General features: G+C 44.2%; 1 protein-coding gene across 1 annotated transcript in view; it reads left to right on the top strand.

Annotated features, from left to right (window-relative positions):
- Positions 1–15,023, top strand: part of LOC111150571 (zinc finger protein 674-like) — an 886,492-nt gene that overhangs the window by 315,727 nt on the left and 555,742 nt on the right. The gene's annotated exons all lie outside the window — the stretch shown is intronic.

Here is a 15,023-nt window from a genome sequence, read left to right as displayed (position 1 = left end):
TCTATGACTGGAGATCTTCATTCTTATGAAGGTGAGGAGAATGGAGTGACTGCTAAAGAAGCAGCACCCATTCGTATGAGCTACAAGAGAGTGATGTTGAGTCCTCTGGGGGACTTGGATGATGACGTTTCTGTCTTGCTCTGTCACGGATACGGAGTGCTTTTGTCTGCTGTTGGCGATCTGTGAAATTGTTCATGTTCAACAGGAGAACGCCAAGGTCTTGCTGTGAGTTCCAGGCCAGCTCGTGGATGTCGGGGGCTGCATTTCTTTCTCACTCCCGTCTTTCATCCAAGATCAGTTGAAGTCAGGCCCCAGGCTCGGAGAAAGCCAGCTGTCCTGTTCCTTTGGCCGCAGGGTGAGTTCTTGAATCCCCTGACGTGACAGGGGCTTCACAGTGACATCTAAGACACTGGGCAGTATGCATTGGCCAAAGGCTCCACGGGCAGTTACCAGAAACAAGATGATGATTAGTCCTTGTAATAGACCCTGGAGACAGACCAAACTCAGGCCATGGACACATGTCTCAAAGCCCAGCTGGTCTCGAACCAGATGGCTTTTTCTTTTAGGCTGATCAGAAAAATTGTTCTACGTGGGGGCGCCTGGCCAGCTCAGTCAGAGGAGCATGCGACTCTTGATCTTGGGGTGGTGAGTTCAAGCCCTACAGTGGATGTAGAGATGACTTAAATAAAGGAAAGCTTAAAAAAATTGGTCTTCTTGACCGCCGTATTTATATAAGTGTAGCAAGTAGTGTTGGCTGAAACGTAAACTCTCCCAGCGCGCCTGGGTGGCTCAGTGGGTTAAAGCCTCTGCCTTCCGCTCAGGTCTTGATCCCAGGATCCTGGGATCGAGCCCCATATCGGGACTTTCTGCTCAGCTGGGAGCCTGCTTCCTCCTCTCTCTCTCTGCCTGCCTCTCTGCCTACTTGTAATCTCTGTCTGTCAAATAAATAAATAAAATCTTAAAAAAAAAAAAAAACGTAAACTCTCCCTTGGGTAGCCAGAAGGAAATCGAAGGTCATGAGTTTGTTCATGGCAACTCTGGTGTAATGAACGTAAACTGGCTTTGGGTGGGGGCGGGTCTTCTGGAGTAGAAACCGTGTCATTTCTGGCATCCAATAAGGTCAGAGTCAGGTTCTGGACCCCCTTTTTGCGACTGTGGGAACTGGCTCATAGGGCGTGCACGAAGACTCAGCTCGACCTCCGGGGAGTTATCCACATTCACCCAGGCCTGCCTCTTCTGTTTGGGAAAACAGGGTCCACAGGAGGGGTGGTAGTTTCAAAAGTCTGAAAGTTTCTAAGATTTATCCCAAATATACCAGATAGGTTCACGTGTGGCAGGTGCGTATAAGTCTGGTGCCCACATGGGTAATGGAATCATAATGGGGCACAGACCCTAGGGGGAGTCTAAGTATCATTTGGCTTGAACTGTTTATATGTCCCTCGAAATGTCCCCTCAGATAATCTCAGTTCCTGAGAACAGTGTCTCTGATGAGAACAGACTACCGTAGGCAAGGCACAAGCCCTCATTTGAGTCCCCATTCCTGCGGGGGCTAGCTTTTGCTGATCATGACCTCAGCAGAAGCAGTCTGTTGATGTCAGGTCACTTGGTTGGTGACCAGAGTTTGGGATGGAAGCCGTGAGGGAAGCTTCAGAACCAGAAGTGACGTCTGAAAGGAAATGAACCTTCTTTAGAGTCCATTCAAAGAAAGAATGATTAAATTTTTGTCAGCAGTTAAAAGCAGAGCGGTAGCTCTGGTCTGAGAAAAACCTCTCACAGAGGGTCAAAAGTCACAGGATGAAGAGAAGGGAGTACCTACTGAGAAGCCTGTTAGTTACTGGGAAGTGTCGTCAGAGACACTTCGGGGCTGAAGCTGTCCCCTTCTGTAGCCAGTGGCATCTGGAAGGTTCCTAGGAATCCCGTTTAGCGTCCCAGTGGAATGGCCATCCAGTAGTCAGGATAAAGCGATATGTATCTTCCAGGTTGGGAAACAACGAACTTGAGTGTCAGGGCCTCAGAGTTTCATTGCTGTGTCAGGTGCTAACAGGGCCTGATAAGGTCATTTCCACTGTGGCTCAAGGGCAGTTTTGAGACAAAACCAGACCTTCTGCTTGGAGTCACGCAGAGGCTGCTCAGGTGGGTGTTTTAGAAATGCAGCTGGGACCTGTTGGCCACAAAGCTGGAGATGTGTGAGTCCCTTGCGGTAATTAGTCATATCAGCTTGTAATAGGCCAGAGCCTGGGATTGGAAATACTTTCTTTTTTTTTAAGATTTTATTTGTTTATTTGACAGAGAGAGATCACAAGTAGGCAGAGAGGCAGGTGGGGGAGGTGGGAAACAGGCTCCCTACTGAGGAGGGAGCCCAATGCAGGGCTCGATCCCAGGACAATGAGACCATGACCTGAGCCGAAGGCAGAGGCTTAAGTCACTGAGCCCCCCAGGCACCCCTGGAAATACTTTCTGAATGCAGGGAGCAATCTGTTATTTACTTGCTAGGAAACAAACTGTGGCTCTCAGAGGGGACGGATCTCGTTGCCATCAGGGGAAATGGCAATACCCCCATACCTCGGAAGTAGTGCAGGTTCGGGTCTGGACCATTGCAACAAAGTGAATTTTGCAACACAGTGAGTCAAATGAATTTTTTCGTGTCCCAATGTACATAAAAGTGATGCTTATTCTATACCGTAGACTATGAAGTATGTGATAGCCTTGTCTCTGAACAAATGTACATGCCTTCATTTAAAAATGCTTTATGGCTAACACATGCTAATTATCATCTCAGCTTTCACTGAGTTGTAGTCACTGAGCACAGATCCCTACAGGAAATATAATAGCAATGAAAGAATTTGGAATATTATGAGAATGACCAAAACGTGGCTCAGAGATGTGAAGCAAGCGTAATGCTGTTGGAAAAACATACAATGTGGGGTTGCCACAAACCTTCAGTTTGTTAAAAAAAAAAAAAAGGCAAGTAAAACAAGATATGCTTGGGCGCCTGGGTGGCTCAGTCGGTTAAGCGTCTGCCTTTGGATCAGGTCATGATCTCAGGATTCCGGGATCGAGGCCATGCTTTGGGCTACCCGCTTTGCAGGAAATCTGCTTTTCCCTCTCCCTCTACCCCTCCTGTCCCCCAATTGTGGTCTCTCTCTCAAATAAATAAAGTCTTTAAAAAAACAAAAACCCGAAACCAAGGTATGCTTGTATGTTGGGCCATGGATGTTTAAGGGGTTTCTGAGAGCTGATAATTTGGATTTTAGAATTCCATTAGTTATCTACACTTTTCCTGAATTTATGCATAAGGACAGTGCCGTTCTAGAAAATAAGAGTAAAAAATTATGTTCTGTGGCTAGAGTTTTGCATCTGTTTGTTACTTAGAAACTGTCCAGGCATCCAAACATAACTTATCAATTAACTTAATCATTTATCAAACCTATGGTTACCAGAGGGGAGGGGGGGGGGGGGGGGGTGGGTGAAACAGGGGATGGGGATCAAGGAGGGCGCGTGTTCTGGTGAGCACCAGGTGTTGTAGGAAGTGCTGAATCACTAAATTCTAAACCTGAGACTAATATTATACTGTATGCTAACTAACTGGTATTTACTTATTTTATTTTTTTTAAAGATTTATTTATTTATTTGAGAGAGAAAGAGAGACAGAGAGCACAAGTGGGAGGGGCAGAGGGAGAGGGAGAGACAATCTTAAGCAGACCCCACGCTGAGCAGGGATCCTGACCCCAGGCTTGATCTTACCACTCTGAGATCATGACCTGAGCCAAGATCAAGAAGCTGACACTTAGGGTCACCTGGGTGGCTCAGATGGTCAAGTTTTTTCAGTACTTTAAAGACGTTACTCCAGGGACACACATGTGAACCACATGTTAAGCGGCTGCCTTCGGCTTGTGTCATGGTCTCTGGGGTCCGGGGATCAAGCCCCCCCCCATTGGGCTCCTGGCTCAGCGGGGAGCCTGATTCTCCCTCTCCCTCTGCTGCTCGCTCTCTCACTCTCTCTGTCAAATAAATAAATAAAATCTTTTAAAAAAATATCCAACGCTTAACCACCTGCACCACCCAGGTGCTCCAACAAACCAGAATTTAAATAAAAACTTGGGAAAGAAACCCTTAATCATTTACCCAAGGTCTTAAAAGTTAGGATCCAGAAATTTCAATTTCAGCTAACATGTTAAATCTTTGTGCTTCATAGCAATTAAAAAAGTTAATAAAATTAAACTCTAAAAAAATCACTTCATTTTGTTGTTAATATATACATTTCACCCTTGAACAACACGGATTTGAACCGTGCAGTTTCACTTATACGTGACTTTCTTTTTTTGATAAATACAGTACTGTAAATGTATTTTCTCTTATGATTTTTCTCAATAACATTGTCTTTTCTCCAGCTTTAAGAATTCAGTATGTAATACATAGAACATTTAAAATATGTGTTAAGGGCGCCTGGGTGGCTCAGTGGGTTGGGCCGCTGCCTTCGGCTCAGGTCATGATCTCGGGGTCCTGGGATCGAGTCCCGCGTCGGGTTCTCTGCTCGGCAGGGATCCTGCTTCCCTCTCTCTCTCTCTGCCTGCCTCTCCATCTGCTTGTGATCTCTCTCTGTCAAATAAATAAATAAAATCTTTAAAAATAAATAAATAAAATATGTGTTAATCAGTAAGGCTTCTGGTCAATAGTAAGTTCTTAGTAGTTACGGTGTTGGGGAGTCAAAAGTTATATGTGGGTTTTTGTGGGGGGGGTGGGTGGCCTAACCCCTGCATTGTTCAAGGGTCAACTGTACACATACACACACACACACACACACACACACACACACACACACACTAACAGAGACAATGGTAACTCACTTAACTCATAAAACCAGTGTAGGAATTTTAGAAGGTTAAAATTTTTTGCTCTGGCTTTGTCCAAACCAAAGTATTGTGCTGACATTATTTTTAAATGGTAAACTAATTCTTAAAAACTCTCAGTCCCATCAAAAGCCCTACTTTATCTTGGGATTACGTTCTTTTCTTCTTTCCTCACAACTAGGATAACAGAGGCTGTTATGTTAAGATACTTTTCGGGGTCCACAAAAAGACACATCATTCAACAACATTTTTTCATTATTTTATTTTTAAAGATTTTATTTATCTACTTGAGAGAGAGAGCACGAGAGCATGTGCACACACGCAAGCAGGGGGTGGGGCAGAAGGAGAGGGAGAGAAGCAGACTCCCCAGTGAGCACAGAGCCCATTTCATAACCCTGAGATCATGACCTAAGCCAAAATCAAGAGTCAGATGCTTAACTGACTAAGCCACCGAAGTGTCCTACATTTTCTTCTCTTTTCTTTTTATTTTTTCAAAGATTTTATTTGTTTATTTGTTAGAAATAGAGAGAGAGAGAGAGTACAAGCAGGGGGAGCAGCAGAGAAGTAGGCTCCCCGCTGAGCAGAGAGCCCAATGTGGGACTCAATCCCAGGACCCTGAGATCACCACCTGAGCTGAAGGCAGACGTTTAACCAACTGAGCCACCCAAGCGTCCCATTTTCTTTTTTTAGACTTTTTTGACAGTTTGTCTGGGCTAGATATTCCTAGAGCATGCACATAACAACTGAATGTTTTTTTGATCAGTTAATCTTTCACGTTACCCTGGTGTAAAAGAGAGGGAGAGAAACCAAAAAATTAACAGGGAGCCAGCTTCAGACAAATATGAAATTATTGTTGTAAGAGACTAATTATGTTTCTTCTTGAAGGACAGGGAAGACTGTATAGATATAGAAAACCCATTTTGACAAACATGAGAGAGAGATAGAGATAGATATTGGGATTACAGCTGGTTTAGACAATAACCAGCCATTGACAATTTTACCAATCTAAATAATTTTTTAAAGATTTTCTTTATTTATTTGAGAGAGAGAGAGTGAGAGAGAGCACAAGAGGGGAGAAGGTCAGAGGGAGAAGCACACTCCCCATGGAGCTGGGAGCCCAATGTGGGACTTGACCCCAGGACTCCGGGATCATGACCTGAGCCCAAGGCAGTCGCTTAACCAACCGAACCACCCAGGTGCCCCCCAATCTAAATAATTTTATAAAGATTATTTTATTTTATTTTTAGGTGATCGCTACACCCAATGTGGGGCTCGAACTCATGACCTAGCGATTAAGTTGCGTGATCCACTGACTGAGCCAGCCAGGCAGCCCACCAATCTAAATCATTTTAAAGCTATCATCCATTAGTCTTGAAATATGGAAATGAAGCCAACACAATCTCCTGTGTTAAACATAAAAAGAATTTCTGTTTTAGGGGCACTTGGGTGGCTCAGTCAGTTAAGTGTCCAACTCTTGATTTTAGCTCAGGTCATGAACTCAGAGTCATGCGATTGAGCCCCGTGTCAGGCTCCACACTGGACATGGAACCTGCTTCAGATTCTCTCTCTCCCTCTCCCATTGCTCTTCTCCCTGCCCTCTCTCTTAAAAAAAAAAAAAGAATTACTCTTTTATACAGGAAAAAACTCCTTATGAGGGTTTCTTCCCTTCTTATTCTAAGGTACCCCTTAAATCAACAGTCTTGTTCATGTCAAAAATTCCCCAATGTGGCCATGGTAATTTGAAATTGACCCTAGAGAAATTATGCCAGGTAGAGAATACGATACTAGGAAAATAATGAAGGAAGCAGAGGGTCTGAGTTGCAGTTTTGGATCCAGAAGACCCCATGAGAACTTCTGAGGGCCATAAAGATGGTGCTTGTGCAATTTTGTGTCCCTAGAGCTGGGCTGAAGGCCAACCATTCACCATTGGAAGCTGTGTAAAATAAAACCTCCTGATTCCAGGCCAATGTAAGTAACAAAGTTCTTAGGGACACAAAGACATCACTGAAGGAGTCGTTTTAACATCCCCCCCCCGCCCAAAGATTTACTTATTTATTTGAGAGAGAGAGAGAGTGGGAGGAGGGCCAGAGGGAGAGGGAGAGAGAGAATCTCAAGCAGACTCCACGCTGAGCCCAGAGCCCAGTGTGGGACTCGATCCCATGACCCTGAGATCATGGGAGCAAAATGGCTGGTTCTTATGTAGGTGTATACTTCACTTCGTAGAAAGCTTCCAAGCTGTTTTCCCAAGTGGTTGTGTCATTTTACATCCCCACCACCCTTGTATCAGAGTTCCAGTTTCTAGACGTCCTCACGTCACTTAGTATGGTGAGTCTTTTAAATTTTAGCCATTCTAATAGGTATATAGTGGTTTCTCATTGTGGTTTTAATTTGTATTTCCCTAATGACTAATGGTGTTGAGCCTCTTCTCATGTGAGTATTTGCCTTTCATGCATCTTTCCCAAAGAGGTTGTTGTGATTGCTCATTTAAAAAAAAATATGGGGGCGCCTGGGTGGCTCAGTCGTTAAGTGTCTGCCTTTGGCTCGGGTCATGATCCCAGGGTGCTGGGATCGAGCCCCGCATTGGGCTCCTTGCTCAGCGGGAAGCCTGCTTCTCCCTCTCCTACACCCCCTGCTTGTGTTCCCTCTCTCACTGTCCCTCTCTGTCAAATAAATAAATAAAATCTTAAAAAATATATATGTTAGGGGCACCTGGGTGGCTCAGTTGTTAAGTGTCTGCCTTCAACTCAGGTCATGGTCCCAAAGTCCTGGGTTTGAGCCCCACATCAGGGAGCCTGCTTCTCCTTCTCCCCACTCCCCCTGCTTGTGTTCCCTCTCTCACTGTGTCTTTCCCTGTCAAAAAAATAAAAAATCTTTTTAAAAAATTAGCTTATTTTCTTGTTATTATGTTGTGAAGATTCTTGATGTATTTTGGATACTAATCCTTTAATAGATAAATGATTTGCAAGTCTTTTCTCCCAGTCTGTGACTTGGGTTTTCATCCTATTAACAGTGTCATTCAAAAAGTAGCATTTTTGGGCACCTGGGTGGCTCAGTAGGTTGACTCAGGTCTGCCTTTGGCTCAGGTTATGATCCCAGAGTCCTGGAATCGAGCCCCGTATCGGGCTCTCTGTTCAGCGGGGATCTGCTTCTCCCTCTGCCCTTTACCTTTCTTGTGCTCTCTCTTTCTCAAATAAATGAATAAAATCTTTGAAAAAAATTAGTTTTAATTTTAATGAAGTCCAGTTTACCAATGTTCTCTTATGGAAAGTGCTCTCGGTGGCATATAGAAGAAATCTTTGCCTAACCAAGGTCCTAAAGGTTTTCTATGTTTTGTCCAGAAGTTTTATGGTTTTAAATTTTAAATTTAGGTCTTTGGCCCATTTTTTTTAAGAGAAGGAGGGGGAAGGGGCATAGGGAAAGGAAGAGAGAGAATCTAAACAGGCTCCATGCCCAGCTACACACCAGGGCTTGATCTCACAACCCTGAGATCATGACCTGAGCTGAAATCAGGAGTCAGATGCCTAACTGACTGAGCCAGCCAGGTGCCCTGGTCTTTGACCCATTTTAAAATTAATTTTATACATGCGGGAGGTATGGATTGAAAGTCTTCCCTTTTTTACTATCTGGATATCCAGTTGTTCCAGTGCACTTTTTGGGAAGAGGATTGTTGAAGACAATCTTCTTTTCATCGAATTGCTGTGTACTTTTGTTAAAAATCATTTGCACATGTATGGATGGGTCTACTTCTGAATTCATTCTATTCCATTGATCTATATATCTATCTCTACACAAATACCCCACTTTTTAAATTACCATTTTAAGAATGAAATCAGGTAGTGTCAGTCCTTTAGCTTCATTCCTTTTGTTCTAAGTGTTTTTGTGAACCCTAGGTTTCTTTGCACTTTTATATGAATTTTAAATTCAGTTTGTCAATTCCCACCCCAATAGGTTGGTGTGATTTTGATTGGAATTGCCTTGACCAACTTGGGGATAACTGACATCTTAATACTGAGCCCTCTTACCCATGCACATGGTATATCTCTACATTTGTTTAGGTCTTCTATTTCTCTCAGAAATGTTCTATTGATGCCATTGTACTGGTCTTTCATATCTTCTGTCAGATGTATACGTACAAATTTCACGTTTTTTGGTACTATCATAAATGGTATTACTTTTAAAATTTCAATTTCAGATTGTTCCTTGCTAGTATATAAAATACAGTAGATTTTTGTAAATCGACCTTTTATCCTGTAGCCTTGCTAGACTCACTTATTAGTTCTGATGGCTTTTTTGGTAGATTCCATATCATTTTCTACATAGATATTCATGTCATCTGAAAACAAAGAGAGTTATAGTTCTTCCTTTCTAATCAGGATGCCTTTCATGTCTTTTTCTTGCTATGTCGTATTGGCTAGAAATTCTAGTATAATGTTGAAGAGAAGTAGTAACATTCTTGTCTTATTCCTGATTTTAGGGGGAAAGCATTAAGTCTTTCAGCATTAAATACTATGTTAGATTTAGGTTTTTCATGGGCATCATTTATCAGGTTCAGGAAGTTCCCTTCTAGTTTCAGCTGGCTAAGCATTATTATCAGGAATAGATACTGGATTCTGTCAAATGCTTTTTGTGTATCTTTGAGATATGACAATTATATTGATTGTTTTTTGACTATCAATTCAACCTTTTCACTTCTGGGATAAATCTCACTTGGTCATTGCTATGTACTGAATGTTTATGTTCCCCCCAATTTCATATGTTGAAGTCCTAGCCCCCAGTGTTGTGGTATTTGGAGGTGGGGCCTTTTGGAGATAATTAGCTTTAGATTAGGCCATGAGGGTACAACCCTCATGATAGGGTTCATGCCCTTAAAAGAGGAAAATACCTCTCTCTCTCTCTTTCTCTCTCTCTGAGTATGCACCAAGGAAAAGCCATATGAGAACACAGTGAGAAGGCAGCTGTCTACAAACCAGGAAGTGGGCCTTCACCAGACAGGAGTCTAATGGCACCTTGATCTTGGACTTTCTGGCTTCCAGATTGTAAGAAATAAATTTCCGTTGTTCTAGCCAGCCAGCCTATAGTGTTTTGTTAAAGCAGCCCAAGATAAGATGGTCTTGATGTGTTATCATTTTGATATGTTATTGGATTCAATTTGTTGAAGTTCTAAAAATTTTTGCATCTACTTTTTTTTAAAAAAGGTTTTATTTATTAGAGAGAGAGATCACAAGTAGGCAGAGAGGCAGGCAGAGAGAGAGGGGGAAGCAGGCTCCCTGCTGAGCAGAGAGCCCGATGCAGGACTCGATCCCAGGACCCTGGGACCATGACCTGAGCCAAAGGCAGAGGCTTAACCCACTGAGCCACCCAGATGCCCCCATAAGAAAGCTTTTAACTCTAATGTATTTAAGAATAAAAAGGTTATCAGGTTATCTATCTTTTTCTAGAATGTGCACTATTAGTTTGTGTCTTTGAGAGACTGTGTCCATTTCATCTTGTTGTTGAATTTATTGGCCTAAGTTTGTTAATAATATTCCCTTATTATCCTTTTAATATCTATAGAATCTGTAGCAGTGTTATTTTCCTCATTCCTAAAATTGGTCATTGGTTTTTTCTTTTTTCCTGATCAGTTTCACTAGAGGTTTATCAATTTTATTTTACTTATGTTCTCAAAGATCCAGCTTTTGGTTTCAATGATTTTCTCTTTCCTGTTTCACTGATTGTAGCTCTAACCTTTATTATTTCCTTTCTTTTACTTTGGATTTCATTACCTCTTCTTGTTAGTTTTCTTAAGATGAAAGGTGCAGTCACTGACCTGTGACCCTTCCTTTTTAAGTAGGCATTTTTGTGTTATACAATGTCCTCAAGGTATGCTTTAGTGCCATCCCACAAATTACACTTTGTGTTTTCTTTTTAGTTCAGAAAATACTTTTTTTAATTTCCTATTTCAGCCTTCACTTCGTGTGTCATTTAGAAGTTTGTTTAGTGTCCAATGATTGCATTTCCCAGAGATGTTTCTGTTACTGATTGCTAATTTCACTCCACTGTGGTCAGAGAACCATACTTTGACTTGAATCTTCTTAAATTTACTAAGACTTGTTTAATGGCCTATCTTGGTAAATGTCTCATTTGCATTTGAAAAGGACGTGTTTTCTGCTCTTGTGGGATGGAGTGGTAAATGTCAAATCCGGATGGTTGATAGTTTTGTTCAAATCTTCTAAGTTCTTTTTTTAAAAAAATTATTTATTTGAAAGAGAGACGAGTGAGAGAGTGGAGCACAAGGAGGGAGGGGCAGTGGGAGAAGGACAAGTAGGCATCCCGCTGAGCAGGAAGCCCAACCTGGGACTCTATCCCAGGACCCTGAGATCATGACCTGAGCCAAAGGCAGATGCTTAACCTACTGAGCCACCCAGGTGCCTCTCAAATCTTTAATGTTCTTGCTGATTTTCTGTGTACTTGTTCTATTAGTTAGAGACTGTAATTGTTGGCTTATATAGTTTTTTCCCTTAACGTATTTTGAAGCTGGTTATTAGGTGTGTAAACACCTAGGATTTTTATGTTCTCTTGATGAATTTGCCCTTGTATGGTATTGATAGAGCCCCTCCAGCTTTCTATGGGTTAGTGTTATAGCATGGTATCTTTTACCATCCTCTTAGTTTTAACCTATTCGTGTCTTTATATTTAAAAGTGGGTTTCTTGGGGCACCTGGGTGGCTCAGTGGGTTAAAGCCTCTGCCTTCGGATCGGGTCATGGTCCCAGGGTCCTGGGATCGAGCCCCGCATCAGGCTCTCTGCTCAGCGGAGAGCCTTCTTCCCCCTCTCTCTGCCTGCCTCTCTGCCTACTTGTGATCTCTGGCAAATAAATAAATAAAATCTTTAAAAAATAAAAAAAAGTGGGTTTCTTATAGGCAGCACAGAGTTGCATTCTTTAATCCCCAAGTTCGAGGACTCTCTAACTCTCCAAGCTACCCATTTCCTTGTAGGAGGTTCTAATAATTACAGCATCATTCCTCACGATGAACCCCACCTGCCTTCTTACACCGCTCCACCCGGGTAACACTCAGAGTTATTTCCACTTCCTCCCAACAATTTTTCAGCCAACAGGGACATCTAAACCTATGGCAACTACTCAGGCAGTGCCAGATCCAGCCATGGTGGGTCCACAAGGCCCACGGAAGATTATCTCAAGGCGACCTGAGAAGTACCAAAGTCTCCCTTGGAAAAAGTATGGGGGGGGCAGGAAATAGAAAACTAATTTCTACAGGAGAGGATCTTACTGATAGAAAAACAACAACAACAACAACAACATTTCTTTTCCTTTTCCAGAAAGCATGTTAACCAGGAGAGAAAGCCTGGGCACAACCCAGAGTGGTCCGCCACAGCCCAGGCGGGCCCTTTGGGCAGGAGGAATTCTCCTCTGAGAGAGTGAGGAGCCCTGCTCTATGCCTAGGGTATTCGCTTTCTATCTCTGCTGCTGCAAATTCCCACACATTTGGTGGCTTAAAGCAACACAGATTTCTTCTCTTACAGTTCTGTTTGTCGGAAGTCTAAAATCATGGTGTAGGCAGGGGTAGGTTCCTTCTGGAGACCTTAGGAGAGAGTTCCTTTCCTTTCCTCTCCCAGTTGCTAGAGGCCATCTGCATCCTTTGGCTCATGGCCTTTCTCAGCATCGCTCCAACCACTTGCTTCTATTGCCACGTCCCCTACTCCTCCTGATCCCACTGCCCGTTCCGCTGCTTCCTCTCATAATTGGCCTCGTGTTTATGCTGGTTGGTCCTGCCTGGATCATCAAGGATAATCTCCCCACCTCGGGTCCTTCACCTTAATTTTGTCTGCAAAGTCCCTTTCAGCATGCAAGGTAAGAGTGGCAGGTGCTGGGGCTGAGGCAGTGGGTGCCTTCGGGGGGGTATTGTTGAGGCCCCCACGCTTGACTTACAGGGTAGACCAGCTCTGCAGAAGGCAAGTCCACCAGGTCCTCCCTCCACCGTGAGACCTGTCCTGTCCAGATTGGTGTGAATTATCTTGCTCTTTGGACGTGAGCCTCTGCACTGTGTGCCCTGTGTCAGATGACGAATTTTCTGGTCCAGTCATCTCTGTCCAGGATGGCAAGGATCAGTGGTACAGAGCTCATGGGATTCAACCCTAACTCGGGTTGGTTTCTTCAGGGCGAAGCAGAGCAGGGACAGTTACAGAAGGGGCTTGGAACGTGGAGTCAAGCCAAGTGGCCAAGAATAAGTGTTGTGTGTTGTATGTTGTAGAGGTGACCTCAAGGGTTCCTGTCCCGTCCTGCTGCGTTCTAGGAACCCTGAGCAACTGTCTTAACCATCCGGCCTGTTTTTACACGCGTCAGAGCTCGTAGCATCACCTTCATATTGTTGTCACGAGAACTAAATAGAAGGCGGTTCATGTGAGAGTCTTAATTAGCAAACGGCCTGAGGCAGAGCAAGGGCTCAATGAATATTGCCATTCTTACTATTTGAAGTCTTGACCGGTCCCACACAAGTTTTGGGGACTGTCCTACCAAGGCTTTTGGTCTCGGTTGGCTTCCCTAAGGGACCTAAGTAGCTGTCTTGAAACTGTCCTTTAGCCCGGTCTTTGCCAGTGTACCTCCCAGCCCATCTTTTGGGGGGGGGCAAGGATGCTGGCATGAATTCTGCCCCTGAGAGGCAGGCAGCCCCGTTTGATCTTGTCCATTGTCATCCCTGTGGAAAGACGGGACTGAGAAAAGTGGCAAGTGGCCACGCTACTGCACAGAGCCCACGATGCTGTGACTGCCACTGTTGGTTTGGGTCCACTGGCTGCCTGTCAGGGCTGGGGGGACGGAGGAGGCAGAGTTACCCCGAGATCTTGTCTTAGAAAGCCAAGAAGGGAGAGTTAGGAGGGACAGAAGCCTGTCACCGGAAGCCTGGTATGTGTGCCGGGCTGATCTGAGGCAGGAGGAAGCAGGGAATGTTCTCTGAGAAGCAGCTGAAAGACCCGAAACGCTAACTGCCTGATCGGGAGGGTCTTTCTCTCTTGAAGCAGAGGTGATTTAAGTCAACCAGGTTCTAAATTTGCAAAGTGCCAGCAACTCTTAGCTCCAAGTTTCTTTGTCCTGTGAGAAATGACTATGAAATAAGAAGACCCAAGTCCACGTGTGATTTACAGAAGCTGTATTTTGGAAGGTCAAGAGCACTGGAAGGGGCTCCTGCAAATGATGTCCACGTGGGGGGACCTGCTGTGAGGGGCACAACTTCACCCGCCCAGCTCCCCATGGTGGGGGGAGGGGAAGGAAACAGAGCTTGGGGTGCCCAGGCCTGGAGGCTGAAAGCTCACGCGCAAATCCATCTTAACCAGATGAGAAATGCTCGCTGCTCTGACCGTTTCTCTCGACAAGGAACAGATTTAGGGACCGAACTGGACCGGGCCACCAGCCTGGGTCTTCAGCCTCCCCCCCACCCCTCCCGACCACCTCCACTCACTTCAAGGACAACTAGACTCATAGCTTCAGGCCCTATAGTTTTTTCCACAGAAGCCTCCTTGAAACAGTGCTGGGAGTCACAGAGCTCCCCGTGTGCGGGACACAGCCTCAGGGCAGGCCTTTATCAACTGAGAGTTGCTTTGTAACAACAACAACAAATTAACACACAGTTGCTGCTTTCCATAAAACTTGAAAAGAGCCGAATTAGTGCTGTGAAAATCTAATACATGTTTATTATAAATTAGATACATTTTGGAAACTAGCGCATGAAACTTACCCAGTGGCAAGGTTTTCCTCCTATCAAGTGTTTTTTCTCAATTCTCAAGGGGTCAGCAAACATGCTGAGTATTGTAAAGCCAAGGCGGGGTGGGGTGGGGGAACAAGCACCACCACTCAGGCCTATGCATCATCTGGTTTAATCTCTGAATTTATTTTTTTTTTAGATTTTTTTTTTAATTTATTTGACAGATCACAAGTAGGCAGAGAGGCAGGCAGAGAGAGAGGAGGAAGCAGGCTCCCCGCTGAGCAGAGAGCCCGATGCGGGGCTCGATCCCAGGACCCTGAGATCATGACCTGAGCCAAAGGCAGCGGCTTAACCCACTGAGCCACCCAGGCGCCCCTAGTCTCTGAATTTAAAAGCTTCTTCAACACAAAGGTTTCATCTCCCACTAGCAATATAGACATTGGTATAAACCCAAAGCTTGGGGTGCCTGGGTGGCTCAG

This window comes from Enhydra lutris, unplaced genomic scaffold (assembly GCF_002288905.1).
Source record: "Enhydra lutris kenyoni isolate GAN:26980312 unplaced genomic scaffold, ASM228890v2 scaffoldscaffold23, whole genome shotgun sequence".
Lineage (NCBI taxonomy): Eukaryota > Metazoa > Chordata > Mammalia > Carnivora > Mustelidae > Enhydra > Enhydra lutris.
This window is presented reverse-complemented; position numbering and strand designations above follow the sequence as displayed.